The 27,500-nt window shown below is 46.8% G+C and overlaps 30 non-coding genes across 30 annotated transcripts; 16 read left to right on the forward strand and 14 right to left on the reverse strand.

The window, feature by feature from the left end:
- Positions 1–539: 539 nt before the first annotated feature.
- TRNAG-UCC (transfer RNA glycine (anticodon UCC)) lies at positions 540–611 on the forward strand. Its single transcript has one exon. It is a non-coding gene; the product is annotated as a tRNA-Gly (tRNA).
- Positions 612–1,108: 497 nt separating this feature from the next.
- TRNAN-GUU (transfer RNA asparagine (anticodon GUU)) lies at positions 1,109–1,182 on the reverse strand. The gene has a single exon. It is a non-coding gene; the product is annotated as a tRNA-Asn (tRNA).
- Positions 1,183–2,732: 1,550 nt separating this feature from the next.
- Positions 2,733–2,806, reverse strand: TRNAN-GUU (transfer RNA asparagine (anticodon GUU)). The gene has a single exon. It is a non-coding gene; the product is annotated as a tRNA-Asn (tRNA).
- Positions 2,807–3,792: 986 nt separating this feature from the next.
- On the forward strand, positions 3,793–3,864 carry TRNAG-UCC (transfer RNA glycine (anticodon UCC)). Its single transcript has one exon. It is a non-coding gene; the product is annotated as a tRNA-Gly (tRNA).
- A 497-nt stretch (positions 3,865–4,361) lies between these two features.
- On the reverse strand, positions 4,362–4,435 carry TRNAN-GUU (transfer RNA asparagine (anticodon GUU)). The gene has a single exon. It is a non-coding gene; the product is annotated as a tRNA-Asn (tRNA).
- Positions 4,436–5,420: 985 nt separating this feature from the next.
- TRNAG-UCC (transfer RNA glycine (anticodon UCC)) lies at positions 5,421–5,492 on the forward strand. The gene has a single exon. It is a non-coding gene; the product is annotated as a tRNA-Gly (tRNA).
- Positions 5,493–5,989: 497 nt separating this feature from the next.
- Positions 5,990–6,063, reverse strand: TRNAN-GUU (transfer RNA asparagine (anticodon GUU)). Its single transcript has one exon. It is a non-coding gene; the product is annotated as a tRNA-Asn (tRNA).
- Positions 6,064–7,051: 988 nt separating this feature from the next.
- TRNAG-UCC (transfer RNA glycine (anticodon UCC)) lies at positions 7,052–7,123 on the forward strand. The gene has a single exon. It is a non-coding gene; the product is annotated as a tRNA-Gly (tRNA).
- A 497-nt stretch (positions 7,124–7,620) lies between these two features.
- TRNAN-GUU (transfer RNA asparagine (anticodon GUU)) lies at positions 7,621–7,694 on the reverse strand. Its single transcript has one exon. It is a non-coding gene; the product is annotated as a tRNA-Asn (tRNA).
- Positions 7,695–8,679: 985 nt separating this feature from the next.
- On the forward strand, positions 8,680–8,751 carry TRNAG-UCC (transfer RNA glycine (anticodon UCC)). Its single transcript has one exon. It is a non-coding gene; the product is annotated as a tRNA-Gly (tRNA).
- A 497-nt stretch (positions 8,752–9,248) lies between these two features.
- TRNAN-GUU (transfer RNA asparagine (anticodon GUU)) lies at positions 9,249–9,322 on the reverse strand. The gene has a single exon. It is a non-coding gene; the product is annotated as a tRNA-Asn (tRNA).
- Positions 9,323–10,311: 989 nt separating this feature from the next.
- Positions 10,312–10,383, forward strand: TRNAG-UCC (transfer RNA glycine (anticodon UCC)). Its single transcript has one exon. It is a non-coding gene; the product is annotated as a tRNA-Gly (tRNA).
- Positions 10,384–10,880: 497 nt separating this feature from the next.
- TRNAN-GUU (transfer RNA asparagine (anticodon GUU)) lies at positions 10,881–10,954 on the reverse strand. Its single transcript has one exon. It is a non-coding gene; the product is annotated as a tRNA-Asn (tRNA).
- Positions 10,955–11,939: 985 nt separating this feature from the next.
- Positions 11,940–12,011, forward strand: TRNAG-UCC (transfer RNA glycine (anticodon UCC)). Its single transcript has one exon. It is a non-coding gene; the product is annotated as a tRNA-Gly (tRNA).
- A 497-nt stretch (positions 12,012–12,508) lies between these two features.
- On the reverse strand, positions 12,509–12,582 carry TRNAN-GUU (transfer RNA asparagine (anticodon GUU)). The gene has a single exon. It is a non-coding gene; the product is annotated as a tRNA-Asn (tRNA).
- A 1,216-nt stretch (positions 12,583–13,798) lies between these two features.
- On the forward strand, positions 13,799–13,870 carry TRNAG-UCC (transfer RNA glycine (anticodon UCC)). The gene has a single exon. It is a non-coding gene; the product is annotated as a tRNA-Gly (tRNA).
- A 497-nt stretch (positions 13,871–14,367) lies between these two features.
- Positions 14,368–14,441, reverse strand: TRNAN-GUU (transfer RNA asparagine (anticodon GUU)). The gene has a single exon. It is a non-coding gene; the product is annotated as a tRNA-Asn (tRNA).
- A 988-nt stretch (positions 14,442–15,429) lies between these two features.
- Positions 15,430–15,501, forward strand: TRNAG-UCC (transfer RNA glycine (anticodon UCC)). The gene has a single exon. It is a non-coding gene; the product is annotated as a tRNA-Gly (tRNA).
- Positions 15,502–15,998: 497 nt separating this feature from the next.
- TRNAN-GUU (transfer RNA asparagine (anticodon GUU)) lies at positions 15,999–16,072 on the reverse strand. Its single transcript has one exon. It is a non-coding gene; the product is annotated as a tRNA-Asn (tRNA).
- A 985-nt stretch (positions 16,073–17,057) lies between these two features.
- Positions 17,058–17,129, forward strand: TRNAG-UCC (transfer RNA glycine (anticodon UCC)). Its single transcript has one exon. It is a non-coding gene; the product is annotated as a tRNA-Gly (tRNA).
- A 497-nt stretch (positions 17,130–17,626) lies between these two features.
- Positions 17,627–17,700, reverse strand: TRNAN-GUU (transfer RNA asparagine (anticodon GUU)). The gene has a single exon. It is a non-coding gene; the product is annotated as a tRNA-Asn (tRNA).
- A 1,216-nt stretch (positions 17,701–18,916) lies between these two features.
- Positions 18,917–18,988, forward strand: TRNAG-UCC (transfer RNA glycine (anticodon UCC)). Its single transcript has one exon. It is a non-coding gene; the product is annotated as a tRNA-Gly (tRNA).
- A 497-nt stretch (positions 18,989–19,485) lies between these two features.
- TRNAN-GUU (transfer RNA asparagine (anticodon GUU)) lies at positions 19,486–19,559 on the reverse strand. The gene has a single exon. It is a non-coding gene; the product is annotated as a tRNA-Asn (tRNA).
- A 984-nt stretch (positions 19,560–20,543) lies between these two features.
- Positions 20,544–20,615, forward strand: TRNAG-UCC (transfer RNA glycine (anticodon UCC)). Its single transcript has one exon. It is a non-coding gene; the product is annotated as a tRNA-Gly (tRNA).
- Positions 20,616–21,112: 497 nt separating this feature from the next.
- On the reverse strand, positions 21,113–21,186 carry TRNAN-GUU (transfer RNA asparagine (anticodon GUU)). The gene has a single exon. It is a non-coding gene; the product is annotated as a tRNA-Asn (tRNA).
- A 988-nt stretch (positions 21,187–22,174) lies between these two features.
- Positions 22,175–22,246, forward strand: TRNAG-UCC (transfer RNA glycine (anticodon UCC)). The gene has a single exon. It is a non-coding gene; the product is annotated as a tRNA-Gly (tRNA).
- Positions 22,247–23,804: 1,558 nt separating this feature from the next.
- On the forward strand, positions 23,805–23,876 carry TRNAG-UCC (transfer RNA glycine (anticodon UCC)). Its single transcript has one exon. It is a non-coding gene; the product is annotated as a tRNA-Gly (tRNA).
- A 1,556-nt stretch (positions 23,877–25,432) lies between these two features.
- TRNAG-UCC (transfer RNA glycine (anticodon UCC)) lies at positions 25,433–25,504 on the forward strand. The gene has a single exon. It is a non-coding gene; the product is annotated as a tRNA-Gly (tRNA).
- A 497-nt stretch (positions 25,505–26,001) lies between these two features.
- Positions 26,002–26,075, reverse strand: TRNAN-GUU (transfer RNA asparagine (anticodon GUU)). The gene has a single exon. It is a non-coding gene; the product is annotated as a tRNA-Asn (tRNA).
- Positions 26,076–27,063: 988 nt separating this feature from the next.
- TRNAG-UCC (transfer RNA glycine (anticodon UCC)) lies at positions 27,064–27,135 on the forward strand. Its single transcript has one exon. It is a non-coding gene; the product is annotated as a tRNA-Gly (tRNA).
- Positions 27,136–27,500: the final 365 nt, after the last annotated feature.

Here is a 27,500-nt window from a genome sequence, read left to right on the forward strand (position 1 = left end):
ACCTTGCTTTATCGCATGGGCAAAACGGTTTCCATTGCCCTGTAAGAGAAAGTGTAATAAGGGCCCTGCTGTAACGTACATATTAGGGTAGCTAAGACTACTCCTGGGCCGTTCTTGTAGTTGAAGAGATGGGTGAACTGTGACACCGCACTTAAAAAAAAACAAACAAAAAAAAAAAACAGCAAACAGAGAAGCTTCCCCATATTGGAGCATTGGATTTGGTCAAGTCTTAAGCCAATGTGTTGTAGGGCACAAGTAAGCTTTGGGTTAGCAGGAATGGTTGCATGGCCACCTAGCTTTTCATCCTTCCTACCCTTGCCCTGGAATCTTCCAGACTTCAAATTGCTGTCCTTTGCTGTGTGTGTTGCACCAGCATCATCCAGGGGGGCACATGATCTTTCTGAAGTCTTGAATTGAAGTCTGTAAGCAGTATCACCATGTGTCCCACTGCTTACATCTAGCAAAGTAGGCAAATAAGCAAGCTCATTTTTCTCTTGGGTATATTGCAATGGTACATGCTAGGCGAGTTTCAGCATGTAGCGTTGGTGGTATAGTGGTGAGCATAGCTGCCTTCCAAGCAGTTGACCCGGGTTCGATTCCCGGCCAACGCATGTGAGCTTGCTTTTGGCACCCTACAATTCCATGGAAGACAAGACCAAGACAAGATCTCTGAACAGTTAGGACATCCTGCACCTGCTCAGTCTCTGGAGAGGTTCCATTCCGGTGCAGCAGACTCTACGCCAGCTTAAAGTTCTTTCTAAATGGTCAACACTTAATGCAGACACTCTATAATGTTCTAAACAAATAGCTAGCAAGGCACTAAAGCGAGCCTGTCCTTGGGTGGGCTTGAACTGCCTTTCTTTGGCTTGACAGCCGTCGCCAGGCTTTGGGTTCGATCCCCGGCTAATACTTTACTGCTGCTTCTGGGGTACAGAAAACTTCATTTGGTCACAGACACTGCCAGGGATGTCTGTTGTATCACTAAGACATGAACTTGATGCTGCTCACCCTTTTCATGAACGTGAATGAGATTCCAACGTGTCTCAAATGAATCTACATGGCTATCTGGGGTTCTCTTCGGACAACTGTTGAACACAAAAGGAAAGGCCGTCCCTGGGTGGGCTTGAACCACCAACCTTTCGGTTAACAGCCGAACGCGCTAACCGATTGCGCCACAGAGACTGTGCCTGCAGTTGTTGCTAAATGATTTTATGGGGATGTATGTGTGTCTTGTGGAGTGAGGAAGTAAGTCTGCTCCAAGAAGTTTAACGCCACTTTTTCCCACAATGAAGCATTCACTGTATGGCAGCAGAGTGGCGCAGCGGAAGCGTGCTGGGCCCATAACCCAGAGGTCGATGGATCGAAACCATCCTCTGCTAGGTGTACGTTGGTTTTCATACCTTGCTTACCATATGGGCCAATTGTCGGCCATAGCCCCTTAAGAGAAAGTGTCATTAGGGCCTTGCTGTAACATAGATAGTAGTGTAACTATTTCAACTAATGTACCCTTCTTAAACTTGAAGGTTGAATACAAACAGAAGCAGAGTGGCGCAGCGGAAGCGTGCTGGGCCCATAACCCAGAGGTCGATGGATCGAAACCATCCTCTGCTAGGCATGAATTCATTTTTGCACCTTGCTTTATCGCATGGGCAAAACGGTTTCCATTGCCCTGTAAGAGAAAGTGTAATAAGGGCCCTGCTGTAACGTACATATTAGGGTAGCTAAGACTACTCCTGGGCCGTTCTTGTAGTTGAAGAGATGGGTGAACTGTGACACCGCACAAAAAAAAAAAAAAAAAAAAAACAGCAAACAGAGAAGCTTCCCCATATTGGAGCATTGGATTTGGTCAAGTCTTAAGCCAATGTGTTGTAGGGCACAAGTAAGCTTTGGGTTAGCAGGAATGGTTGCATGGCCACCTAGCTTTTCATCCTTCCCACCCTTGCCCTGGAATCTTCCAGACTTCAAATTGCTGTCCTTTGCTGTGTGTGTTGCACCAGCATCATCCAGGGGGGCACATGATCTTTCTGAAGTCTTGAATTGAAGTCTGTAAGCAGTATCACCATGTGTCCCACTGCTTACATCTAGCAAAGTAGGCAAATAAGCAAGCTCATTTTTCTCTTGGGTATATTGCAATGGTACATGCTAGGCGAGTTTCAGCATGTAGCGTTGTTGGTATAGTGGTGAGCATAGCTGCCTTCCAAGCAGTTGACCCGGGTTCGATTCCTGGCCAACGCATGTGAGCTTGCTTTTGGCACCCTACAATTCCATGGAAGACAAGACCAAGACAAGATCTCTGAACAGTTAGGACATCCTGCACCTGCTCAGTCTCTGGAGAGGTTCCATTCCGGTGCAGCAGACTCTACGCCAGCTTAAAGTTCTTTCTAAATGGTCAGCACTTAATGCAGACACTCTATAATGTTCTAAACAAATAGCTAGCAAGGCACTAAAGCGAGCCTGTCCTTGGGTGGGCTTGAACTGCCTTTCTTTGGCTTGACAGCCGTCGCCAGGCTTTGGGTTCGATCCCCGGCTAATACTTTACTGCTGCTTCTGGGGTACAGAAAACTTCATTTGGTCACAGACACTGCCAGGGATGTCTGTTGTATCACTAAGACATGAACTTGATGCTGCTCACCCTTTTCATGAACGTGAATGAGATTCCAACGTGTCTCAAATGAATCTACATGGCTATCTGGGGTTCTCTTCGGACAACTGTTGAACACAAAAGGAAAGGCCGTCCCTGGGTGGGCTTGAACCACCAACCTTTCGGTTAACAGCCGAATGCGCTAACCGATTGCGCCACAGAGACTGTGCCTGCAGTTGTTGCTAAATGATTTTATGGGGATGTATGTGTGTCTTGTGGAGTGAGGAAGTAAGTCTGCTCCAAGAAGTTTAACGCCACTTTTTCCCACAATGAAGCATTCACTGTATGGCAGCAGAGTGGCGCAGCGGAAGCGTGCTGGGCCCATAACCCAGAGGTCGATGGATCGAAACCATCCTCTGCTAGGTGTACGTTGGTTTTTATACCTTGCTTACCATATGGGCCAATTGTCGGCCATAGCCCCTTAAGAGAAAGTGTCATTAGGGCCTTGCTGTAACATAGATAGTAGTGTAACTATTTCAACTAATGTACCCTTCTTAAACTTGAAGGTTGAATACAAACAGAAGCAGAGTGGCGCAGCGGAAGCGTGCTGGGCCCATAACCCAGAGGTCGATGGATCGAAACCATCCTCTGCTAGGCATGAATTCATTTTTGCACCTTGCTTTATCGCATGGGCAAAACGGTTTCCATTGCCCTGTAAGAGAAAGTGTAATAAGGGCCCTGCTGTAACGTACATATTAGGGTAGCTAAGACTACTCCTGGGCCGTTCTTGTAGTTGAAGAGATGGGTGAACTGTGACACCGCACTTAAAAAAAAAAAAAAAAAAAAAAAAACAGCAAACAGAGAAGCTTCCCCATATTGGAGCATTGGATTTGGTCAAGTCTTAAGCCAATGTGTTGTAGGGCACAAGTAAGCTTTGGGTTAGCAGGAATGGTTGCATGGCCACCTAGCTTTTCATCCTTCCTACCCTTGCCCTGGAATCTTCCAGACTTCAAATTGCTGTCCTTTGCTGTGTGTGTTGCACCAGCATCATCCAGGGGGGCACATGATCTTTCTGAAGTCTTGAATTGAAGTCTGTAAGCAGTATCACCATGTGTCCCACTGCTTACATCTAGCAAAGTAGGCAAATAAGCAAGCTCATTTTTCTCTTGGGTATATTGCAATGGTACATGCTAGGCGAGTTTCAGCATGTAGCGTTGGTGGTATAGTGGTGAGCATAGCTGCCTTCCAAGCAGTTGACCCGGGTTCGATTCCCGGCCAACGCATGTGAGCTTGCTTTTGGCACCCTACAATTCCATGGAAGACAAGACCAAGACAAGATCTCTGAACAGTTAGGACATCCTGCACCTGCTCAGTCTCTGGAGAGGTTCCATTCCGGTGCAGCAGACTCTACGCCAGCTTAAAGTTCTTTCTAAATGGTCAACACTTAATGCAGACACTCTATAATGTTCTAAACAAATAGCTAGCAAGGCACTAAAGCGAGCCTGTCCTTGGGTGGGCTTGAACTGCCTTTCTTTGGCTTGACAGCCGTCGCCAGGCTTTGGGTTCGATCCCCGGCTAATACTTTACTGCTGCTTCTGGGGTACAGAAAACTTCATTTGGTCACAGACACTGCCAGGGATGTCTGTTGTATCACTAAGACATGAACTTGATGCTGCTCACCCTTTTCATGAACGTGAATGAGATTCCAACGTGTCTCAAATGAATCTACATGGCTATCTGGGGTTCTCTTCGGACAACTGTTGAACACAAAAGGAAAGGCCGTCCCTGGGTGGGCTTGAACCACCAACCTTTCGGTTAACAGCCGAACGCGCTAACCGATTGCGCCACAGAGACTGTGTCTGCAGTTGTTGCTAAATGATTTTATGGGGATGTATGTGTGTCTTGTGGAGTGAGGAAGTAAGTCTGCTCCAAGAAGTTTAACGCCACTTTTTCCCACAATGAAGCATTCACTGTATGGCAGCAGAGTGGCGCAGCGGAAGCGTGCTGGGCCCATAACCCAGAGGTCGATGGATCGAAACCATCCTCTGCTAGGTGTACGTTGGTTTTCATACCTTGCTTACCATATGGGCCAATTGTCGGCCATAGCCCCTTAAGAGAAAGTGTCATTAGGGCCTTGCTGTAACATAGATAGTAGTGTAACTATTTCAACTAATGTACCCTTCTTAAACTTGAAGGTTGAATACAAACAGAAGCAGAGTGGCGCAGCGGAAGCGTGCTGGGCCCATAACCCAGAGGTCGATGGATCGAAACCATCCTCTGCTAGGCATGAATTCATTTTTGCACCTTGCTTTATCGCATGGGCAAAACGGTTTCCATTGCCCTGTAAGAGAAAGTGTAATAAGGGCCCTGCTGTAACGTACATATTAGGGTAGCTAAGACTACTCCTGGGCCGTTCTTGTAGTTGAAGAGATGGGTGAACTGTGACACCGCACTTAAAAAAAAAAAACAAAAAAAAAAACAGCAAACAGAGAAGCTTCCCCATATTGGAGCATTGGATTTGGTCAAGTCTTAAGCCAATGTGTTGTAGGGCACAAGTAAGCTTTGGGTTAGCAGGAATGGTTGCATGGCCACCTAGCTTTTCATCCTTCCTACCCTTGCCCTGGAATCTTCCAGACTTCAAATTGCTGTCCTTTGCTGTGTGTGTTGCACCAGCATCATCCAGGGGGGCACATGATCTTTCTGAAGTCTTGAATTGAAGTCTGTAAGCAGTATCACCATGTGTCCCACTGCTTACATCTAGCAAAGTAGGCAAATAAGCAAGCTCATTTTTCTCTTGGGTATATTGCAATGGTACATGCTAGGCGAGTTTCAGCATGTAGCGTTGGTGGTATAGTGGTGAGCATAGCTGCCTTCCAAGCAGTTGACCCGGGTTCGATTCCCGGCCAACGCATGTGAGCTTGCTTTTGGCACCCTACAATTCCATGGAAGACAAGACCAAGACAAGATCTCTGAACAGTTAGGACATCCTGCACCTGCTCAGTCTCTGGAGAGGTTCCATTCCGGTGCAGCAGACTCTACGCCAGCTTAAAGTTCTTTCTAAATGGTCAACACTTAATGCAGACACTCTATAATGTTCTAAACAAATAGCTAGCAAGGCACTAAAGCGAGCCTGTCCTTGGGTGGGCTTGAACTGCCTTTCTTTGGCTTGACAGCCGTCGCCAGGCTTTGGGTTCGATCCCCGGCTAATACTTTACTGCTGCTTCTGGGGTACAGAAAACTTCATTTGGTCACAGACACTGCCAGGGATGTCTGTTGTATCACTAAGACATGAACTTGATGCTGCTCACCCTTTTCATGAACGTGAATGAGATTCCAACGTGTCTCAAATGAATCTACATGGCTATCTGGGGTTCTCTTCGGACAACTGTTGAACACAAAAGGAAAGGCCGTCCCTGGGTGGGCTTGAACCACCAACCTTTCGGTTAACAGCCGAATGCGCTAACCGATTGCGCCACAGAGACTGTGCCTGCAGTTGTTGCTAAATGATTTTATGGGGATGTATGTGTGTCTTGTGGAGTGAGGAAGTAAGTCTGCTCCAAGAAGTTTAACGCCACTTTTTCCCACAATGAAGCATTCACTGTATGGCAGCAGAGTGGCGCAGCGGAAGCGTGCTGGGCCCATAACCCAGAGGTCGATGGATCGAAACCATCCTCTGCTAGGTGTACGTTGGTTTTTATACCTTGCTTACCATATGGGCCAATTGTCGGCCATAGCCCCTTAAGAGAAAGTGTCATTAGGGCCTTGCTGTAACATAGATAGTAGTGTAACTATTTCAACTAATGTACCCTTCTTAAACTTGAAGGTTGAATACAAACAGAAGCAGAGTGGCGCAGCGGAAGCGTGCTGGGCCCATAACCCAGAGGTCGATGGATCGAAACCATCCTCTGCTAGGCATGAATTCATTTTTGCACCTTGCTTTATCGCATGGGCAAAACGGTTTCCATTGCCCTGTAAGAGAAAGTGTAATAAGGGCCCTGCTGTAACGTACATATTAGGGTAGCTAAGACTACTCCTGGGCCGTTCTTGTAGTTGAAGAGATGGGTGAACTGTGACACCGCACTTAAAAAAAAAAAAAAAAAAAAAAAAACAGCAAACAGAGAAGCTTCCCCATATTGGAGCATTGGATTTGGTCAAGTCTTAAGCCAATGTGTTGTAGGGCACAAGTAAGCTTTGGGTTAGCAGGAATGGTTGCATGGCCACCTAGCTTTTCATCCTTCCTACCCTTGCCCTGGAATCTTCCAGACTTCAAATTGCTGTCCTTTGCTGTGTGTGTGTTGCACCAGCATCATCCAGGGGGGCACATGATCTTTCTGAAGTCTTGAATTGAAGTCTGTAAGCAGTATCACCATGTGTCCCACTGCTTACATCTAGCAAAGTAGGCAAATAAGCAAGCTCATTTTTCTCTTGGGTATATTGCAATGGTACATGCTAGGCGAGTTTCAGCATGTAGCGTTGGTGGTATAGTGGTGAGCATAGCTGCCTTCCAAGCAGTTGACCCGGGTTCGATTCCCGGCCAACGCATGTGAGCTTGCTTTTGGCACCCTACAATTCCATGGAAGACAAGACCAAGACAAGATCTCTGAACAGTTAGGACATCCTGCACCTGCTCAGTCTCTGGAGAGGTTCCATTCCGGTGCAGCAGACTCTACGCCAGCTTAAAGTTCTTTCTAAATGGTCAACACTTAATGCAGACACTCTATAATGTTCTAAACAAATAGCTAGCAAGGCACTAAAGCGAGCCTGTCCTTGGGTGGGCTTGAACTGCCTTTCTTTGGCTTGACAGCCGTCGCCAGGCTTTGGGTTCGATCCCCGGCTAATACTTTACTGCTGCTTCTGGGGTACAGAAAACTTCATTTGGTCACAGACACTGCCAGGGATGTCTGTTGTATCACTAAGACATGAACTTGATGCTGCTCACCCTTTTCATGAACGTGAATGAGATTCCAACGTGTCTCAAATGAATCTACATGGCTATCTGGGGTTCTCTTCGGACAACTGTTGAACACAAAAGGAAAGGCCGTCCCTGGGTGGGCTTGAACCACCAACCTTTCGGTTAACAGCCGAATGCGCTAACCGATTGCGCCACAGAGACTGTGCCTGCAGTTGTTGCTAAATGATTTTATGGGGATGTATGTGTGTCTTGTGGAGTGAGGAAGTAAGTCTGCTCCAAGAAGTTTAACGCCACTTTTTCCCACAATGAAGCATTCACTGTATGGCAGCAGAGTGGCGCAGCGGAAGCGTGCTGGGCCCATAACCCAGAGGTCGATGGATCGAAACCATCCTCTGCTATGTGTACGTTGGTTTTTATACCTTGCTTACCATATGGGCCAATTGTCGGCCATAGCCCCTTAAGAGAAAGTGTCATTAGGGCCTTGCTGTAACATAGATAGTAGTGTAACTATTTCAACTAATGTACCCTTCTTAAACTTGAAGGTTGAATACAAACAGAAGCAGAGTGGCGCAGCGGAAGCGTGCTGGGCCCATAACCCAGAGGTCGATGGATCGAAACCATCCTCTGCTAGGCATGAATTCATTTTTGCACCTTGCTTTATCGCATGGGCAAAACGGTTTCCATTGCCCTGTAAGAGAAAGTGTAATAAGGGCCCTGCTGTAACGTACATATTAGGGTAGCTAAGACTACTCCTGGGCCGTTCTTGTAGTTGAAGAGATGGGTGAACTGTGACACCGCACTTAAAAAAAAAAAACAAAAAAAAAAACAGCAAACAGAGAAGCTTCCCCATATTGGAGCATTGGATTTGGTCAAGTCTTAAGCCAATGTGTTGTAGGGCACAAGTAAGCTTTGGGTTAGCAGGAATGGTTGCATGGCCACCTAGCTTTTCATCCTTCCTACCCTTGCCCTGGAATCTTCCAGACTTCAAATTGCTGTCCTTTGCTGTGTGTGTTGCACCAGCATCATCCAGGGGGGCACATGATCTTTCTGAAGTCTTGAATTGAAGTCTGTAAGCAGTATCACCATGTGTCCCACTGCTTACATCTAGCAAAGTAGGCAAATAAGCAAGCTCATTTTTCTCTTGGGTATATTGCAATGGTACATGCTAGGCGAGTTTCAGCATGTAGCGTTGGTGGTATAGTGGTGAGCATAGCTGCCTTCCAAGCAGTTGACCCGGGTTCGATTCCCGGCCAACGCATGTGAGCTTGCTTTTGGCACCCTACAATTCCATGGAAGACAAGACCAAGACAAGATCTCTGAACAGTTAGGACATCCTGCACCTGCTCAGTCTCTGGAGAGGTTCCATTCCGGTGCAGCAGACTCTACGCCAGCTTAAAGTTCTTTCTAAATGGTCAACACTTAATGCAGACACTCTATAATGTTCTAAACAAATAGCTAGCAAGGCACTAAAGCGAGCCTGTCCTTGGGTGGGCTTGAACTGCCTTTCTTTGGCTTGACAGCCGTCGCCAGGCTTTGGGTTCGATCCCCGGCTAATACTTTACTGCTGCTTCTGGGGTACAGAAAACTTCATTTGGTCACAGACACTGCCAGGGATGTCTGTTGTATCACTAAGACATGAACTTGATGCTGCTCACCCTTTTCATGAACGTGAATGAGATTCCAACGTGTCTCAAATGAATCTACATGGCTATCTGGGGTTCTCTTCGGACAACTGTTGAACACAAAAGGAAATGACGTCCCTGGGTGGGCTTGAACCACCAACCTTTCGGTTAACAGCCGAATGCGCTAACCGATTGCGCCACAGAGACTGTGCCTGCAGTTGTTGCTAAATGATTTTATGGGGATGTATGTGTGTCTTGTGGAGTGAGGAAGTAAGTCTGCTCCAAGAAGTTTAACGCCACTTTTTCCCACAATGAAGCATTCACTGTATGGCAGCAGAGTGGCGCAGCGGAAGCGTGCTGGGCCCATAACCCAGAGGTCGATGGATCGAAACCATCCTCTGCTAGGTGTACGTTGGTTTTTATACCTTGCTTACCATATGGGCCAATTGTCGGCCATAGCCCCTTAAGAGAAAGTGTCATTAGGGCCTTGCTGTAACATAGATAGTAGTGTAACTATTTCAACTAATGTACCCTTCTTAAACTTGAAGGTTGAATACAAACAGAAGCAGAGTGGCGCAGCGGAAGCGTGCTGGGCCCATAACCCAGAGGTCGATGGATCGAAACCATCCTCTGCTAGGCATGAATTCATTTTTGCACCTTGCTTTATCGCATGGGCAAAACGGTTTCCATTGCCCTGTAAGAGAAAGTGTAATAAGGGCCCTGCTGTAACGTACATATTAGGGTAGCTAAGACTACTCCTGGGCCGTTCTTGTAGTTGAAGAGATGGGTGAACTGTGACACCGCACTTAAAAAAAAAAAAAAAAAAAAAAAAAACAGCAAACAGAGAAGCTTCCCCATATTGGAGCATTGGATTTGGTCAAGTCTTAAGCCAATGTGTTGTAGGGCACAAGTAAGCTTTGGGTTAGCAGGAATGGTTGCATGGCCACCTAGCTTTTCATCCTTCCTACCCTTGCCCTGGAATCTTCCAGACTTCAAATTGCTGTCCTTTGCTGTGTGTGTGTTGCACCAGCATCATCCAGGGGGGCACATGATCTTTCTGAAGTCTTGAATTGAAGTCTGTAAGCAGTATCACCATGTGTCCCACTGCTTACATCTAGCAAAGTAGGCAAATAAGCAAGCTCATTTTTCTCTTGGGTATATTGCAATGGTACATGCTAGGCGAGTTTCAGCATGTAGCGTTGGTGGTATAGTGGTGAGCATAGCTGCCTTCCAAGCAGTTGACCCGGGTTCGATTCCCGGCCAACGCATGTGAGCTTGCTTTTGGCACCCTACAATTCCATGGAAGGCAAGACCAAGACAAGATCTCTGAACAGTTAGGACATCCTGCACCTGCTCAGTCTCTGGAGAGGTTCCATTCCGGTGCAGCAGACTCTACGCCAGCTTAAAGTTCTTTCTAAATGGTCAACACTTAATGCAGACACTCTATAATGTTCTAAACAAATAGCTAGCAAGGCACTAAAGCGAGCCTGTCCTTGGGTGGGCTTGAACTGCCTTTCTTTGGCTTGACAGCCGTCGCCAGGCTTTGGGTTCGATCCCCGGCTAATACTTTACTGCTGCTTCTGGGGTACAGAAAACTTCATTTGGTCACAGACACTGCCAGGGATGTCTGTTGTATCACTAAGACATGAACTTGATGCTGCTCACCCTTTTCATGAACGTGAATGAGATTCCAACGTGTCTCAAATGAATCTACATGGCTATCTGGGGTTCTCTTCGGACAACTGTTGAACACAAAAGGAAAGGCCGTCCCTGGGTGGGCTTGAACCACCAACCTTTCGGTTAACAGCCGAACGCGCTAACCGATTGCGCCACAGAGACTGTGCCTGCAGTTGTTGCTAAATGATTTTATGGGGATGTATGTGTGTCTTGTGGAGTGAGGAAGTAAGTCTGCTCCAAGAAGTTTAACGCCACTTTTTCCCACAATGAAGCATTCACTGTATGGCAGCAGAGTGGCGCAGCGGAAGCGTGCTGGGCCCATAACCCAGAGGTCGATGGATCGAAACCATCCTCTGCTAGGTGTACGTTGGTTTTTATACCTTGCTTACCATATGGGCCAATTGTCGGCCATAGCCCCTTAAGAGAAAGTGTCATTAGGGCCTTGCTGTAACATAGATAGTAGTGTAACTATTTCAACTAATGTACCCTTCTTAAACTTGAAGGTTGAATACAAACAGAAGCAGAGTGGCGCAGCGGAAGCGTGCTGGGCCCATAACCCAGAGGTCGATGGATCGAAACCATCCTCTGCTAGGCATGAATTCATTTTTGCACCTTGCTTTATCGCATGGGCAAAACGGTTTCCATTGCCCTGTAAGAGAAAGTGTAATAAGGGCCCTGCTGTAACGTACATATTAGGGTAGCTAAGACTACTCCTGGGCCGTTCTTGTAGTTGAAGAGATGGGTGAACTGTGACACCGCACTTAAAAAAAAAAAACAAAAAAAAAAACAGCAAACAGAGAAGCTTCCCCATATTGGAGCATTGGATTTGGTCAAGTCTTAAGCCAATGTGTTGTAGGGCACAAGTAAGCTTTGGGTTAGCAGGAATGGTTGCATGGCCACCTAGCTTTTCATCCTTCCCACCCTTGCCCTGGAATCTTCCAGACTTCAAATTGCTGTCCTTTGCTGTGTGTGTTGCACCAGCATCATCCAGGGGGGCACATGATCTTTCTGAAGTCTTGAATTGAAGTCTGTAAGCAGTATCACCATGTGTCCCACTGCTTACATCTAGCAAAGTAGGCAAATAAGCAAGCTCATTTTTCTCTTGGGTATATTGCAATGGTACATGCTAGGCGAGTTTCAGCATGTAGCGTTGGTGGTATAGTGGTGAGCATAGCTGCCTTCCAAGCAGTTGACCCGGGTTCGATTCCCGGCCAATGCATGTGAGCTTGCTTTTGGCACCCTACAATTCCATGGAAGACAAGACCAAGACAAGATCTCTGAACAGTTAGGACATCCTGCACCTGCTCAGTCTCTGGAGAGGTTCCATTCCGGTGCAGCAGACTCTACGCCAGCTTAAAGTTCTTTCTAAATGGTCAACACTTAATGCAGACACTCTATAATGTTCTAAACAAATAGCTAGCAAGGCACTAAAGCGAGCCTGTCCTTGGGTGGGCTTGAACTGCCTTTCTTTGGCTTGACAGCCGTCGCCAGGCTTTGGGTTCGATCCCCGGCTAATACTTTACTGCTGCTTCTGGGGTACAGAAAACTTCATTTGGTCACAGACACTGCCAGGGATGTCTGTTGTATCACTAAGACATGAACTTGATGCTGCTCACCCTTTTCATGAACGTGAATGAGATTCCAACGTGTCTCAAATGAATCTACATGGCTATCTGGGGTTCTCTTCGGACAACTGTTGAACACAAAAGGAAAGGCCGTCCCTGGGTGGGCTTGAACCACCAACCTTTCGGTTAACAGCCGAACGCGCTAACCGATTGCGCCACAGAGACTGTGCCTGCAGTTGTTGCTAAATGATTTTATGGGGATGTATGTGTGTCTTGTGGAGTGAGGAAGTAAGTCTGCTCCAAGAAGTTTAACGCCACTTTTTCCCACAATGAAGCATTCACTGTATGGCAGCAGAGTGGCGCAGCGGAAGCGTGCTGGGCCCATAACCCAGAGGTCGATGGATCGAAACCATCCTCTGCTAGGTGTACGTTGGTTTTTATACCTTGCTTACCATATGGGCCAATTGTCGGCCATAGCCCCTTAAGAGAAAGTGTCATTAGGGCCTTGCTGTAACATAGATAGTAGTGTAACTATTTCAACTAATGTACCCTTCTTAAACTTGAAGGTTGAATACAAACAGAAGCAGAGTGGCGCAGCGGAAGCGTGCTGGGCCCATAACCCAGAGGTCGATGGATCGAAACCATCCTCTGCTAGGTGTACGTTGGTTTTTATACCTTGCTTACCATATGGGCCAATTGTCGGCCATAGCCCCTTAAGAGAAAGTGTCATTAGGGCCTTGCTGTAACATAGATAGTAGTGTAACTATTTCAACTAATGTACCCTTCTTAAACTTGAAGGTTGAATACAAACAGAAGCAGAGTGGCGCAGCGGAAGCGTGCTGGGCCCATAACCCAGAGGTCGATGGATCGAAACCATCCTCTGCTAGGCATGAATTCATTTTTGCACCTTGCTTTATCGCATGGGCAAAACGGTTTCCATTGCCCTGTAAGAGAAAGTGTAATAAGGGCCCTGCTGTAACGTACATATTAGGGTAGCTAAGACTACTCCTGGGCCGTTCTTGTAGTTGAAGAGATGGGTGAACTGTGACACCGCACTTAAAAAAAAAAAAAAAAAAAAAAACAGCAAACAGAGAAGCTTCCCCATATTGGAGCATTGGATTTGGTCAAGTCTTAAGCCAATGTGTTGTAGGGCACAAGTAAGCTTTGGGTTAGCAGGAATGGTTGCATGGCCACCTAGCTTTTCATCCTTCCCACCCTTGCCCTGGAATCTTCCAGACTTCAAATTGCTGTCCTTTGCTGTGTGTGTTGCACCAGCATCATCCAGGGGGGCACATGATCTTTCTGAAGTCTTGAATTGAAGTCTGTAAGCAGTATCACCATGTGTCCCACTGCTTACATCTAGCAAAGTAGGCAAATAAGCAAGCTCATTTTTCTCTTGGGTATATTGCAATGGTACATGCTAGGCGAGTTTCAGCATGTAGCGTTGGTGGTATAGTGGTGAGCATAGCTGCCTTCCAAGCAGTTGACCCGGGTTCGATTCCCGGCCAACGCATGTGAGCTTGCTTTTGGCACCCTACAATTCCATGGAAGACAAGACCAAGACAAGATCTCTGAACAGTTAGGACATCCTGCACCTGCTCAGTCTCTGGAGAGGTTCCATTCCGGTGCAGCAGACTCTACGCCAGCTTAAAGTTCTTTCTAAATGGTCAACACTTAATGCAGACACTCTATAATGTTCTAAACAAATAGCTAGCAAGGCACTAAAGCGAGCCTGTCCTTGGGTGGGCTTGAACTGCCTTTCTTTGGCTTGACAGCCGTCGCCAGGCTTTGGGTTCGATCCCCGGCTAATACTTTACTGCTGCTTCTGGGGTACAGAAAACTTCATTTGGTCACAGACACTGCCAGGGATGTCTGTTGTATCACTAAGACATGAACTTGATGCTGCTCACCCTTTTCATGAACGTGAATGAGATTCCAACGTGTCTCAAATGAATCTACATGGCTATCTGGGGTTCTCTTCGGACAACTGTTGAACACAAAAGGAAAGGCCGTCCCTGGGTGGGCTTGAACCACCAACCTTTCGGTTAACAGCCGAACGCGCTAACCGATTGCGCCACAGAGACTGTGCCTGCAGTTGTTGCTAAATGATTTTATGGGGATGTATGTGTGTCTTGTGGAGTGAGGAAGTAAGTCTGCTCCAAGAAGTTTAACGCCACTTTTTCCCACAATGAAGCATTCACTGTATGGCAGCAGAGTGGCGCAGCGGAAGCGTGCTGGGCCCATAACCCAGAGGTCGATGGATCGAAACCATCCTCTGCTAGGTGTACGTTGGTTTTTATACCTTGCTTACCATATGGGCCAATTGTCGGCCATAGCCCCTTAAGAGAAAGTGTCATTAGGGCCTTGCTGTAACATATATAGTAGTGTAACTATTTCAACTAATGTACCCTTCTTAAACTTGAAGGTTGAATACAAACAGAAGCAGAGTGGCGCAGCGGAAGCGTGCTGGGCCCATAACCCAGAGGTCGATGGATCGAAACCATCCTCTGCTAGGCATGAATTCATTTTTGCACCTTGCTTTATCGCATGGGCAAAACGGTTTCCATTGCCCTGTAAGAGAAAGTGTAATAAGGGCCCTGCTGTAACGTACATATTAGGGTAGCTAAGACTACTCCTGGGCCGTTCTTGTAGTTGAAGAGATGGGTGAACTGTGACACCGCACTTAAAAAAAAAAAAAAAAAAAAAAAAACAGCAAACAGAGAAGCTTCCCCATATTGGAGCATTGGATTTGGTCAAGTCTTAAGCCAATGTGTTGTAGGGCACAAGTAAGCTTTGGGTTAGCAGGAATGGTTGCATGGCCACCTAGCTTTTCATCCTTCCTACCCTTGCCCTGGAATCTTCCAGACTTCAAATTGCTGTCCTTTGCTGTGTGTGTGTTGCACCAGCATCATCCAGGGGGGCACATGATCTTTCTGAAGTCTTGAATTGAAGTCTGTAAGCAGTATCACCATGTGTCCCACTGCTTACATCTAGCAAAGTAGGCAAATAAGCAAGCTCATTTTTCTCTTGGGTATATTGCAATGGTACATGCTAGGCGAGTTTCAGCATGTAGCGTTGGTGGTATAGTGGTGAGCATAGCTGCCTTCCAAGCAGTTGACCCGGGTTCGATTCCCGGCCAACGCATGTGAGCTTGCTTTTGGCACCCTACAATTCCATGGAAGGCAAGACCAAGACAAGATCTCTGAACAGTTAGGACATCCTGCACCTGCTCAGTCTCTGGAGAGGTTCCATTCCGGTGCAGCAGACTCTACGCCAGCTTAAAGTTCTTTCTAAATGGTCAACACTTAATGCAGACACTCTATAATGTTCTAAACAAATAGCTAGCAAGGCACTAAAGCGAGCCTGTCCTTGGGTGGGCTTGAACTGCCTTTCTTTGGCTTGACAGCCGTCGCCAGGCTTTGGGTTCGATCCCCGGCTAATACTTTACTGCTGCTTCTGGGGTACAGAAAACTTCATTTGGTCACAGACACTGCCAGGGATGTCTGTTGTATCACTAAGACATGAACTTGATGCTGCTCACCCTTTTCATGAACGTGAATGAGATTCCAACGTGTCTCAAATGAATCTACATGGCTATCTGGGGTTCTCTTCGGACAACTGTTGAACACAAAAGGAAAGGCCGTCCCTGGGTGGGCTTGAACCACCAACCTTTCGGTTAACAGCCGAACGCGCTAACCGATTGCGCCACAGAGACTGTGCCTGCAGTTGTTGCTAAATGATTTTATGGGGATGTATGTGTGTCTTGTGGAGTGAGGAAGTAAGTCTGCTCCAAGAAGTTTAACGCCACTTTTTCCCACAATGAAGCATTCACTGTATGGCAGCAGAGTGGCGCAGCGGAAGCGTGCTGGGCCCATAACCCAGAGGTCGATGGATCGAAACCATCCTCTGCTAGGTGTACGTTGGTTTTTATACCTTGCTTACCATATGGGCCAATTGTCGGCCATAGCCCCTTAAGAGAAAGTGTCATTAGGGCCTTGCTGTAACATAGATAGTAGTGTAACTATTTCAACTAATGTACCCTTCTTAAACTTGAAGGTTGAATACAAACAGAAGCAGAGTGGCGCAGCGGAAGCGTGCTGGGCCCATAACCCAGAGGTCGATGGATCGAAACCATCCTCTGCTAGGCATGAATTCATTTTTGCACCTTGCTTTATCGCATGGGCAAAACGGTTTCCATTGCCCTGTAAGAGAAAGTGTAATAAGGGCCCTGCTGTAACGTACATATTAGGGTAGCTAAGACTACTCCTGGGCCGTTCTTGTAGTTGAAGAGATGGGTGAACTGTGACACCGCACTTAAAAAAAAAAAACAAAAAAAAAAACAGCAAACAGAGAAGCTTCCCCATATTGGAGCATTGGATTTGGTCAAGTCTTAAGCCAATGTGTTGTAGGGCACAAGTAAGCTTTGGGTTAGCAGGAATGGTTGCATGGCCACCTAGCTTTTCATCCTTCCCACCCTTGCCCTGGAATCTTCCAGACTTCAAATTGCTGTCCTTTGCTGTGTGTGTTGCACCAGCATCATCCAGGGGGGCACATGATCTTTCTGAAGTCTTGAATTGAAGTCTGTAAGCAGTATCACCATGTGTCCCACTGCTTACATCTAGCAAAGTAGGCAAATAAGCAAGCTCATTTTTCTCTTGGGTATATTGCAATGGTACATGCTAAGCGAGTTTCAGCATGTAGCGTTGGTGGTATAGTGGTGAGCATAGCTGCCTTCCAAGCAGTTGACCCGGGTTCGATTCCCGGCCAACGCATGTGAGCTTGCTTTTGGCACCCTACAATTCCATGGAAGACAAGACCAAGACAAGATCTCTGAACAGTTAGGACATCCTGCACCTGCTCAGTCTCTGGAGAGGTTCCATTCCGGTGCAGCAGACTCTACGCCAGCTTAAAGTTCTTTCTAAATGGTCAACACTTAATGCAGACACTCTATAATGTTCTAAACAAATAGCTAGCAAGGCACTAAAGCGAGCCTGTCCTTGGGTGGGCTTGAACTGCCTTTCTTTGGCTTGACAGCCGTCGCCAGGCTTTGGGTTCGATCCCCGGCTAATACTTTACTGCTGCTTCTGGGGTACAGAAAACTTCATTTGGTCACAGACACTGCCAGGGATGTCTGTTGTATCACTAAGACATGAACTTGATGCTGCTCACCCTTTTCATGAACGTGAATGAGATTCCAACGTGTCTCAAATGAATCTACATGGCTATCTGGGGTTCTCTTCGGACAACTGTTGAACACAAAAGGAAAGGCCGTCCCTGGGTGGGCTTGAACCACCAACCTTTCGGTTAACAGCCGAACGCGCTAACCGATTGCGCCACAGAGACTGTGCCTGCAGTTGTTGCTAAATGATTTTATGGGGATGTATGTGTGTCTTGTGGAGTGAGGAAGTAAGTCTGCTCCAAGAAGTTTAACGCCACTTTTTCCCACAATGAAGCATTCACTGTATGGCAGCAGAGTGGCGCAGCGGAAGCGTGCTGGGCCCATAACCCAGAGGTCGATGGATCGAAACCATCCTCTGCTAGGTGTACGTTGGTTTTTATACCTTGCTTACCATATGGGCCAATTGTCGGCCATAGCCCCTTAAGAGAAAGTGTCATTAGGGCCTTGCTGTAACATAGATAGTAGTGTAACTATTTCAACTAATGTACCCTTCTTAAACTTGAAGGTTGAATACAAACAGAAGCAGAGTGGCGCAGCGGAAGCGTGCTGGGCCCATAACCCAGAGGTCGATGGATCGAAACCATCCTCTGCTAGGTGTACGTTGGTTTTTATACCTTGCTTACCATATGGGCCAATTGTCGGCCATAGCCCCTTAAGAGAAAGTGTCATTAGGGCCTTGCTGTAACATAGATAGTAGTGTAACTATTTCAACTAATGTACCCTTCTTAAACTTGAAGGTTGAATACAAACAGAAGCAGAGTGGCGCAGCGGAAGCGTGCTGGGCCCATAACCCAGAGGTCGATGGATCGAAACCATCCTCTGCTAGGCATGAATTCATTTTTGCACCTTGCTTTATCGCATGGGCAAAACGGTTTCCATTGCCCTGTAAGAGAAAGTGTAATAAGGGCCCTGCTGTAACGTACATATTAGGGTAGCTAAGACTACTCCTGGGCCGTTCTTGTAGTTGAAGAGATGGGTGAACTGTGACACCGCACTTAAAAAAAAAAAAAAAAAAAAAAACAGCAAACAGAGAAGCTTCCCCATATTGGAGCATTGGATTTGGTCAAGTCTTAAGCCAATGTGTTGTAGGGCACAAGTAAGCTTTGGGTTAGCAGGAATGGTTGCATGGCCACCTAGCTTTTCATCCTTCCCACCCTTGCCCTGGAATCTTCCAGACTTCAAATTGCTGTCCTTTGCTGTGTGTGTTGCACCAGCATCATCCAGGGGGGCACATGATCTTTCTGAAGTCTTGAATTGAAGTCTGTAAGCAGTATCACCATGTGTCCCACTGCTTACATCTAGCAAAGTAGGCAAATAAGCAAGCTCATTTTTCTCTTGGGTATATTGCAATGGTACATGCTAGGCGAGTTTCAGCATGTAGCGTTGGTGGTATAGTGGTGAGCATAGCTGCCTTCCAAGCAGTTGACCCGGGTTCGATTCCCGGCCAACGCATGTGAGCTTGCTTTTGGCACCCTACAATTCCATGGAAGACAAGACCAAGACAAGATCTCTGAACAGTTAGGACATCCTGCACCTGCTCAGTCTCTGGAGAGGTTCCATTCCGGTGCAGCAGACTCTACGCCAGCTTAAAGTTCTTTCTAAATGGTCAACACTTAATGCAGACACTCTATAATGTTCTAAACAAATAGCTAGCAAGGCACTAAAGCGAGCCTGTCCTTGGGTGGGCTTGAACTGCCTTTCTTTGGCTTGACAGCCGTCGCCAGGCTTTGGGTTCGATCCCCGGCTAATACTTTACTGCTGCTTCTGGGGTACAGAAAACTTCATTTGGTCACAGACACTGCCAGGGATGTCTGTTGTATCACTAAGACATGAACTTGATGCTGCTCACCCTTTTCATGAACGTGAATGAGATTCCAACGTGTCTCAAATGAATCTACATGGCTATCTGGGGTTCTCTTCGGACAACTGTTGAACACAAAAGGAAAGGCCGTCCCTGGGTGGGCTTGAACCACCAACCTTTCGGTTAACAGCCGAATGCGCTAACCGATTGCGCCACAGAGACTGTGCCTGCAGTTGTTGCTAAATGATTTTATGGGGATGTATGTGTGTCTTGTGGAGTGAGGAAGTAAGTCTGCTCCAAGAAGTTTAACGCCACTTTTTCCCACAATGAAGCATTCACTGTATGGCAGCAGAGTGGCGCAGCGGAAGCGTGCTGGGCCCATAACCCAGAGGTCGATGGATCGAAACCATCCTCTGCTAGGTGTACGTTGGTTTTTATACCTTGCTTACCATATGGGCCAATTGTCGGCCATAGCCCCTTAAGAGAAAGTGTCATTAGGGCCTTGCTGTAACATAGATAGTAGTGTAACTATTTCAACTAATGTACCCTTCTTAAACTTGAAGGTTGAATACAAACAGAAGCAGAGTGGCGCAGCGGAAGCGTGCTGGGCCCATAACCCAGAGGTCGATGGATCGAAACCATCCTCTGCTAGGCATGTATTCATTTTTGCACCTTGCTTTATCGCATGGGCAAAACGGTTTCCATTGCCCTGTAAGAGAAAGTGTAATAAGGGCCCTGCTGTAACGTACATATTAGGGTAGCTAAGACTACTCCTGGGCCGTTCTTGTAGTTGAAGAGATGGGTGAACTGTGACACCGCACTTAAAAAAAAAAAAAAAAAAAAAAACAGCAAACAGAGAAGCTTCCCCATATTGGAGCATTGGATTTGGTCAAGTCTTAAGCCAATGTGTTGTAGGGCACAAGTAAGCTTTGGGTTAGCAGGAATGGTTGCATGGCCACCTAGCTTTTCATCCTTCCTACCCTTGCCCTGGAATCTTCCAGACTTCAAATTGCTGTCCTTTGCTGTGTGTGTTGCACCAGCATCATCCAGGGGGGCACATGATCTTTCTGAAGTCTTGAATTGAAGTCTGTAAGCAGTATCACCATGTGTCCCACTGCTTACATCTAGCAAAGTAGGCAAATAAGCAAGCTCATTTTTCTCTTGGGTATATTGCAATGGTACATGCTAGGCGAGTTTCAGCATGTAGCGTTGGTGGTATAGTGGTGAGCATAGCTGCCTTCCAAGCAGTTGACCCGGGTTCGATTCCCGGCCAACGCATGTGAGCTTGCTTTTGGCACCCTACAATTCCATGGAAGACAAGACCAAGACAAGATCTCTGAACAGTTAGGACATCCTGCACCTGCTCAGTCTCTGGAGAGGTTCCATTCCGGTGCAGCAGACTCTACGCCAGCTTAAAGTTCTTTCTAAATGGTCAACACTTAATGCAGACACTCTATAATGTTCTAAACAAATAGCTAGCAAGGCACTAAAGCGAGCCTGTCCTTGGGTGGGCTTGAACTGCCTTTCTTTGGCTTGACAGCCGTCGCCAGGCTTTGGGTTCGATCCCCGGCTAATACTTTACTGCTGCTTCTGGGGTACAGAAAACTTCATTTGGTCACAGACACTGCCAGGGATGTCTGTTGTATCACTAAGACATGAACTTGATGCTGCTCACCCTTTTCATGAACGTGAATGAGATTCCAACGTGTCTCAAATGAATCTACATGGCTATCTGGGGTTCTCTTCGGACAACTGTTGAACACAAAAGGAAAGGCCGTCCCTGGGTGGGCTTGAACCACCAACCTTTCGGTTAACAGCCGAATGCGCTAACCGATTGCGCCACAGAGACTGTGCCTGCAGTTGTTGCTAAATGATTTTATGGGGATGTATGTGTGTCTTGTGGAGTGAGGAAGTAAGTCTGCTCCAAGAAGTTTAACGCCACTTTTTCCCACAATGAAGCATTCACTGTATGGCAGCAGAGTGGCGCAGCGGAAGCGTGCTGGGCCCATAACCCAGAGGTCGATGGATCGAAACCATCCTCTGCTAGGTGTACGTTGGTTTTTATACCTTGCTTACCATATGGGCCAATTGTCGGCCATAGCCCCTTAAGAGAAAGTGTCATTAGGGCCTTGCTGTAACATAGATAGTAGTGTAACTATTTCAACTAATGTACCCTTCTTAAACTTGAAGGTTGAATACAAACAGAAGCAGAGTGGCGCAGCGGAAGCGTGCTGGGCCCATAACCCAGAGGTCGATGGATCGAAACCATCCTCTGCTAGGCATGAATTCATTTTTGCACCTTGCTTTATCGCATGGGCAAAACGGTTTCCATTGCCCTGTAAGAGAAAGTGTAATAAGGGCCCTGCTGTAACGTACATATTAGGGTAGCTAAGACTACTCCTGGGCCGTTCTTGTAGTTGAAGAGATGGGTGAACTGTGACACCGCACTTAAAAAAAAAAAAAAAAAAAAAAAAAAACAGCAAACAGAGAAGCTTCCCTATATTGGAGCATTGGATTTGGTCAAGTCTTAAGCCAATGTGTTGTAGGGCACAAGTAAGCTTTGGGTTAGCAGGAATGGTTGCATGGCCACCTAGCTTTTCATCCTTCCTACCCTTGCCCTGGAATCTTCCAGACTTCAAATTGCTGTCCTTTGCTGTGTGTGTTGCACCAGCATCATCCAGGGGGGCACATGATCTTTCTGAAGTCTTGAATTGAAGTCTGTAAGCAGTATCACCATGTGTCCCACTGCTTACATCTAGCAAAGTAGGCAAATAAGCAAGCTCATTTTTCTCTTGGGTATATTGCAATGGTACATGCTAGGCGAGTTTCAGCATGTAGCGTTGGTGGTATAGTGGTGAGCATAGCTGCCTTCCAAGCAGTTGACCCGGGTTCGATTCCCGGCCAACGCATGTGAGCTTGCTTTTGGCACCCTACAATTCCATGGAAGACAAGACCAAGACAAGATCTCTGAACAGTTAGGACATCCTGCACCTGCTCAGTCTCTGGAGAGGTTCCATTCCGGTGCAGCAGACTCTACGCCAGCTTAAAGTTCTTTCTAAATGGTCAACACTTAATGCAGACACTCTATAATGTTCTAAACAAATAGCTAGCAAGGCACTAAAGCGAGCCTGTCCTTGGGTGGGCTTGAACTGCCTTTCTTTGGCTTGACAGCCGTCGCCAGGCTTTGGGTTCGATCCCCGGCTAATACTTTACTGCTGCTTCTGGGGTACAGAAAACTTCATTTGGTCACAGACACGGCCAGGGATGTCTGTTGTATCACTAAGACATGAACTTGATGCTGCTCACCCTTTTCATGAACGTGAATGAGATTCCAACGTGTCTCAAATGAATCTACATGGCTATCTGGGGTTCTCTTCGGACAACTGTTGAACACAAAAGGAAAGGCCGTCCCTGGGTGGGCTTGAACCACCAACCTTTCGGTTAACAGCCGATCGCGCTAACCGATTGCGCCACAGAGACTGTGCCTGCAGTTGTTGCTAAATGATTTTATGGGGATGTATGTGTGTCTTGTGGAGTGAGGAAGTAAGTCTGCTCCAAGAAGTTTAACGCCACTTTTTCCCACAATGAAGCATTCACTGTATGGCAGCAGAGTGGCGCAGCGGAAGCGTGCTGGGCCCATAACCCAGAGGTCGATGGATCGAAACCATCCTCTGCTAGGTGTACGTTGGTTTTTATACCTTGCTTACCATATGGGCCAATTGTCGGCCATAGCCCCTTAAGAGAAAGTGTCATTAGGGCCTTGCTGTAACATAGATAGTAGTGTAACTATTTCAACTAATGTACCCTTCTTAAACTTGAAGGTTGAATACAAACAGAAGCAGAGTGGCGCAGCGGAAGCGTGCTGGGCCCATAACCCAGAGGTCGATGGATCGAAACCATCCTCTGCTAGGCATGAATTCATTTTTGCACCTTGCTTTATCGCATGGGCAAAACGGTTTCCATTGCCCTGTAAGAGAAAGTGTAATAAGGGCCCTGCTGTAACGTACATATTAGGGTAGCTAAGACTACTCCTGGGCCGTTCTTGTAGTTGAAGAGATGGGTGAACTGTGACACCGCACTTAAAAAAAAAAAAAAAAAAAAAAAAAACAGCAAACAGAGAAGCTTCCCCATATTGGAGCATTGGATTTGGTCAAGTCTTAAGCCAATGTGTTGTAGGGCACAAGTAAGCTTTGGGTTAGCAGGAATGGTTGCATGGCCACCTAGCTTTTCATCCTTCCTACCCTTGCCCTGGAATCTTCCAGACTTCAAATTGCTGTCCTTTGCTGTGTGTGTTGCACCAGCATCATCCAGGGGGGCACATGATCTTTCTGAAGTCTTGAATTGAAGTCTGTAAGCAGTATCACCATGTGTCCCACTGCTTACATCTAGCAAAGTAGGCAAATAAGCAAGCTCATTTTTCTCTTGGGTATATTGCAATGGTACATGCTAGGCGAGTTTCAGCATGTAGCGTTGGTGGTATAGTGGTGAGCATAGCTGCCTTCCAAGCAGTTGACCCGGGTTCGATTCCCGGCCAACGCATGTGAGCTTGCTTTTGGCACCCTACAATTCCATGGAAGACAAGACCAAGACAAGATCTCTGAACAGTTAGGACATCCTGCACCTGCTCAGTCTCTGGAGAGGTTCCATTCCGGTGCAGCAGACTCTACGCCAGCTTAAAGTTCTTTCTAAATGGTCAACACTTAATGCAGACACTCTATAATGTTCTAAACAAATAGCTAGCAAGGCACTAAAGCGAGCCTGTCCTTGGGTGGGCTTGAACTGCCTTTCTTTGGCTTGACAGCCGTCGCCAGGCTTTGGGTTCGATCCCCGGCTAATACTTTACTGCTGCTTCTGGGGTACAGAAAACTTCATTTGGTCACAGACACTGCCAGGGATGTCTGTTGTATCACTAAGACATGAACTTGATGCTGCTCACCCTTTTCATGAACGTGAATGAGATTCCAACGTGTCTCAAATGAATCTACATGGCTATCTGGGGTTCTCTTCGGACAACTGTTGAACACAAAAGGAAAGGCCGTCCCTGGGTGGGCTTGAATCACCAACCTTTCGGTTAACAGCCGAACGCGCTAACCGATTGCGCCACAGAGACTGTGCCTGCAGTTGTTGCTAAATGATTTTATGGGGATGTATGTGTGTCTTGTGGAGTGAGGAAGTAAGTCTGCTCCAAGAAGTTTAACGCCACTTTTTCCCACAATGAAGCATTCACTGTATGGCAGCAGAGTGGCGCAGCGGAAGCGTGCTGGGCCCATAACCCAGAGGTCGATGGATCGAAACCATCCTCTGCTAGGTGTACGTTGGTTTTTATACCTTGCTTACCATATGGGCCAATTGTCGGCCATAGCCCCTTAAGAGAAAGTGTCATTAGGGCCTTGCTGTAACATAGATAGTAGTGTAACTATTTCAACTAATGTACCCTTCTTAAACTTGAAGGTTGAATACAAACAGAAGCAGAGTGGCGCAGCGGAAGCGTGCTGGGCCCATAACCCAGAGGTCGAAGGATCGAAACCATCCTCTGCTAGGCATGAATTCATTTTTGCACCTTGCTTTATCGCATGGGCAAAACGGTTTCCATTGCCCTGTAAGAGAAAGTGTAATAAGGGCCCTGCTGTAACGTACATATTAGGGTAGCTAAGACTACTCCTGGGCCGTTCTTGTAGTTGAAGAGATGGGTGAACTGTGACACCGCACTTAAAAAAAAAAAACAAAAAAAAAAACAGCAAACAGAGAAGCTTCCCCATATTGGAGCATTGGATTTGGTCAAGTCTTAAGCCAATGTGTTGTAGGGCACAAGTAAGCTTTGGGTTAGCAGGAATGGTTGCATGGCCACCTAGCTTTTCATCCTTCCCACCCTTGCCCTGGAATCTTCCAGACTTCAAATTGCTGTCCTTTGCTGTGTGTGTTGCACCAGCATCATCCAGGGGGGCACATGATCTTTCTGAAGTCTTGAATTGAAGTCTGTAAGCAGTATCACCATGTGTCCCACTGCTTACATCTAGCAAAGTAGGCAAATAAGCAAGCTCATTTTTCTCTTGGGTATATTGCAATGGTACATGCTAGGCGAGTTTCAGCATGTAGCGTTGGTGGTATAGTGGTGAGCATAGCTGCCTTCCAAGCAGTTGACCCGGGTTCGATTCCCGGCCAACGCATGTGAGCTTGCTTTTGGCACCCTACAATTCCATGGAAGACAAGACCAAGACAAGATCTCTGAACAGTTAGGACATCCTGCACCTGCTCAGTCTCTGGAGAGGTTCCATTCCGGTGCAGCAGACTCTACGCCAGCTTAAAGTTCTTTCTAAATGGTCAACACTTAATGCAGACACTCTATAATGTTCTAAACAAATAGCTAGCAAGGCACTAAAGCGAGCCTGTCCTTGGGTGGGCTTGAACTGCCTTTCTTTGGCTTGACAGCCGTCGCCAGGCTTTGGGTTCGATCCCCGGCTAATACTTTACTGCTGCTTCTGGGGTACAGAAAACTTCATTTGGTCACAGACACTGCCAGGGATGTCTGTTGTATCACTAAGACATGAACTTGATGCTGCTCACCCTTTTCATGAACGTGAATGAGATTCCAACGTGTCTCAAATGAATCTACATGGCTATCTGGGGTTCTCTTCGGACAACTGTTGAACACAAAAGGAAAGGCCGTCCCTGGGTGGGCTTGAACCACCAACCTTTCGGTTAACAGCCGAATGCGCTAACCGATTGCGCCACAGAGACTGTGCCTGCAGTTGTTGCTAAATGATTTTATGGGGATGTATGTGTGTCTTGTGGAGTGAGGAAGTAAGTCTGCTCCAAGAAGTTTAACGCCACTTTTTCCCACAATGAAGCATTCACTGTATGGCAGCAGAGTGGCGCAGCGGAAGCGTGCTGGGCCCATAACCCAGAGGTCGATGGATCGAAACCATCCTCTGCTAGGTGTACGTTGGTTTTTATACCTTGCTTACCATATGGGCCAATTGTCGGCCATAGCCCCTTAAGAGAAAGTGTCATTAGGGCCTTGCTGTAACATAGATAGTAGTGTAACTATTTCAACTAATGTACCCTTCTTAAACTTGAAGGTTGAATACAAACAGAAGCAGAGTGGCGCAGCGGAAGCGTGCTGGGCCCATAACCCAGAGGTCGATGGATCGAAACCATCCTCTGCTAGGCATGAATTCATTTTTGCACCTTGCTTTATCGCATGGGCAAAACGGTTTCCATTGCCCTGTAAGAGAAAGTGTAATAAGGGCCCTGCTGTAACGTACATATTAGGGTAGCTATGACTACTCCTGGGCCGTTCTTGTAGTTGAAGAGATGGGTGAACTGTGACACCGCACTTAAAAAAAAAAAAAAAAAAAAAAAAAAACAGCAAACAGAGAAGCTTCCCCATATTGGAGCATTGGATTTGGTCAAGTCTTAAGCCAATGTGTTGTAGGGCACAAGTAAGCTTTGGGTTAGCAGGAATGGTTGCATGGCCACCTAGCTTTTCATCCTTCCTACCCTTGCCCTGGAATCTTCCAGACTTCAAATTGCTGTCCTTTGCTGTGTGTGTTGCACCAGCATCATCCAGGGGGGCACATGATCTTTCTGAAGTCTTGAATTGAAGTCTGTAAGCAGTATCACCATGTGTCCCACTGCTTACATCTAGCAAAGTAGGCAAATAAGCAAGCTCATTTTTCTCTTGGGTATATTGCAATGGTACATGCTAGGCGAGTTTCAGCATGTAGCGTTGGTGGTATAGTGGTGAGCATAGCTGCCTTCCAAGCAGTTGACCCGGGTTCGATTCCCGGCCAACGCATGTGAGCTTGCTTTTGGCACCCTACAATTCCATGGAAGACAAGACCAAGACAAGATCTCTGAACAGTTAGGACATCCTGCACCTGCTCAGTCTCTGGAGAGGTTCCATTCCGGTGCAGCAGACTCTACGCCAGCTTAAAGTTCTTTCTAAATGGTCAACACTTAATGCAGACACTCTATAATGTTCTAAACAAATAGCTAGCAAGGCACTAAAGCGAGCCTGTCCTTGGGTGGGCTTGAACTGCCTTTCTTTGGCTTGACAGCCGTCGCCAGGCTTTGGGTTCGATCCCCGGCTAATACTTTACTGCTGCTTCTGGGGTACAGAAAACTTCATTTGGTCACAGACACTGCCAGGGATGTCTGTTG

The sequence above is a fragment of the Hyperolius riggenbachi genome, chromosome 4 (assembly GCF_040937935.1).
Source record: "Hyperolius riggenbachi isolate aHypRig1 chromosome 4, aHypRig1.pri, whole genome shotgun sequence".
NCBI classification, from domain to species: Eukaryota; Metazoa; Chordata; class Amphibia; order Anura; family Hyperoliidae; genus Hyperolius; species Hyperolius riggenbachi.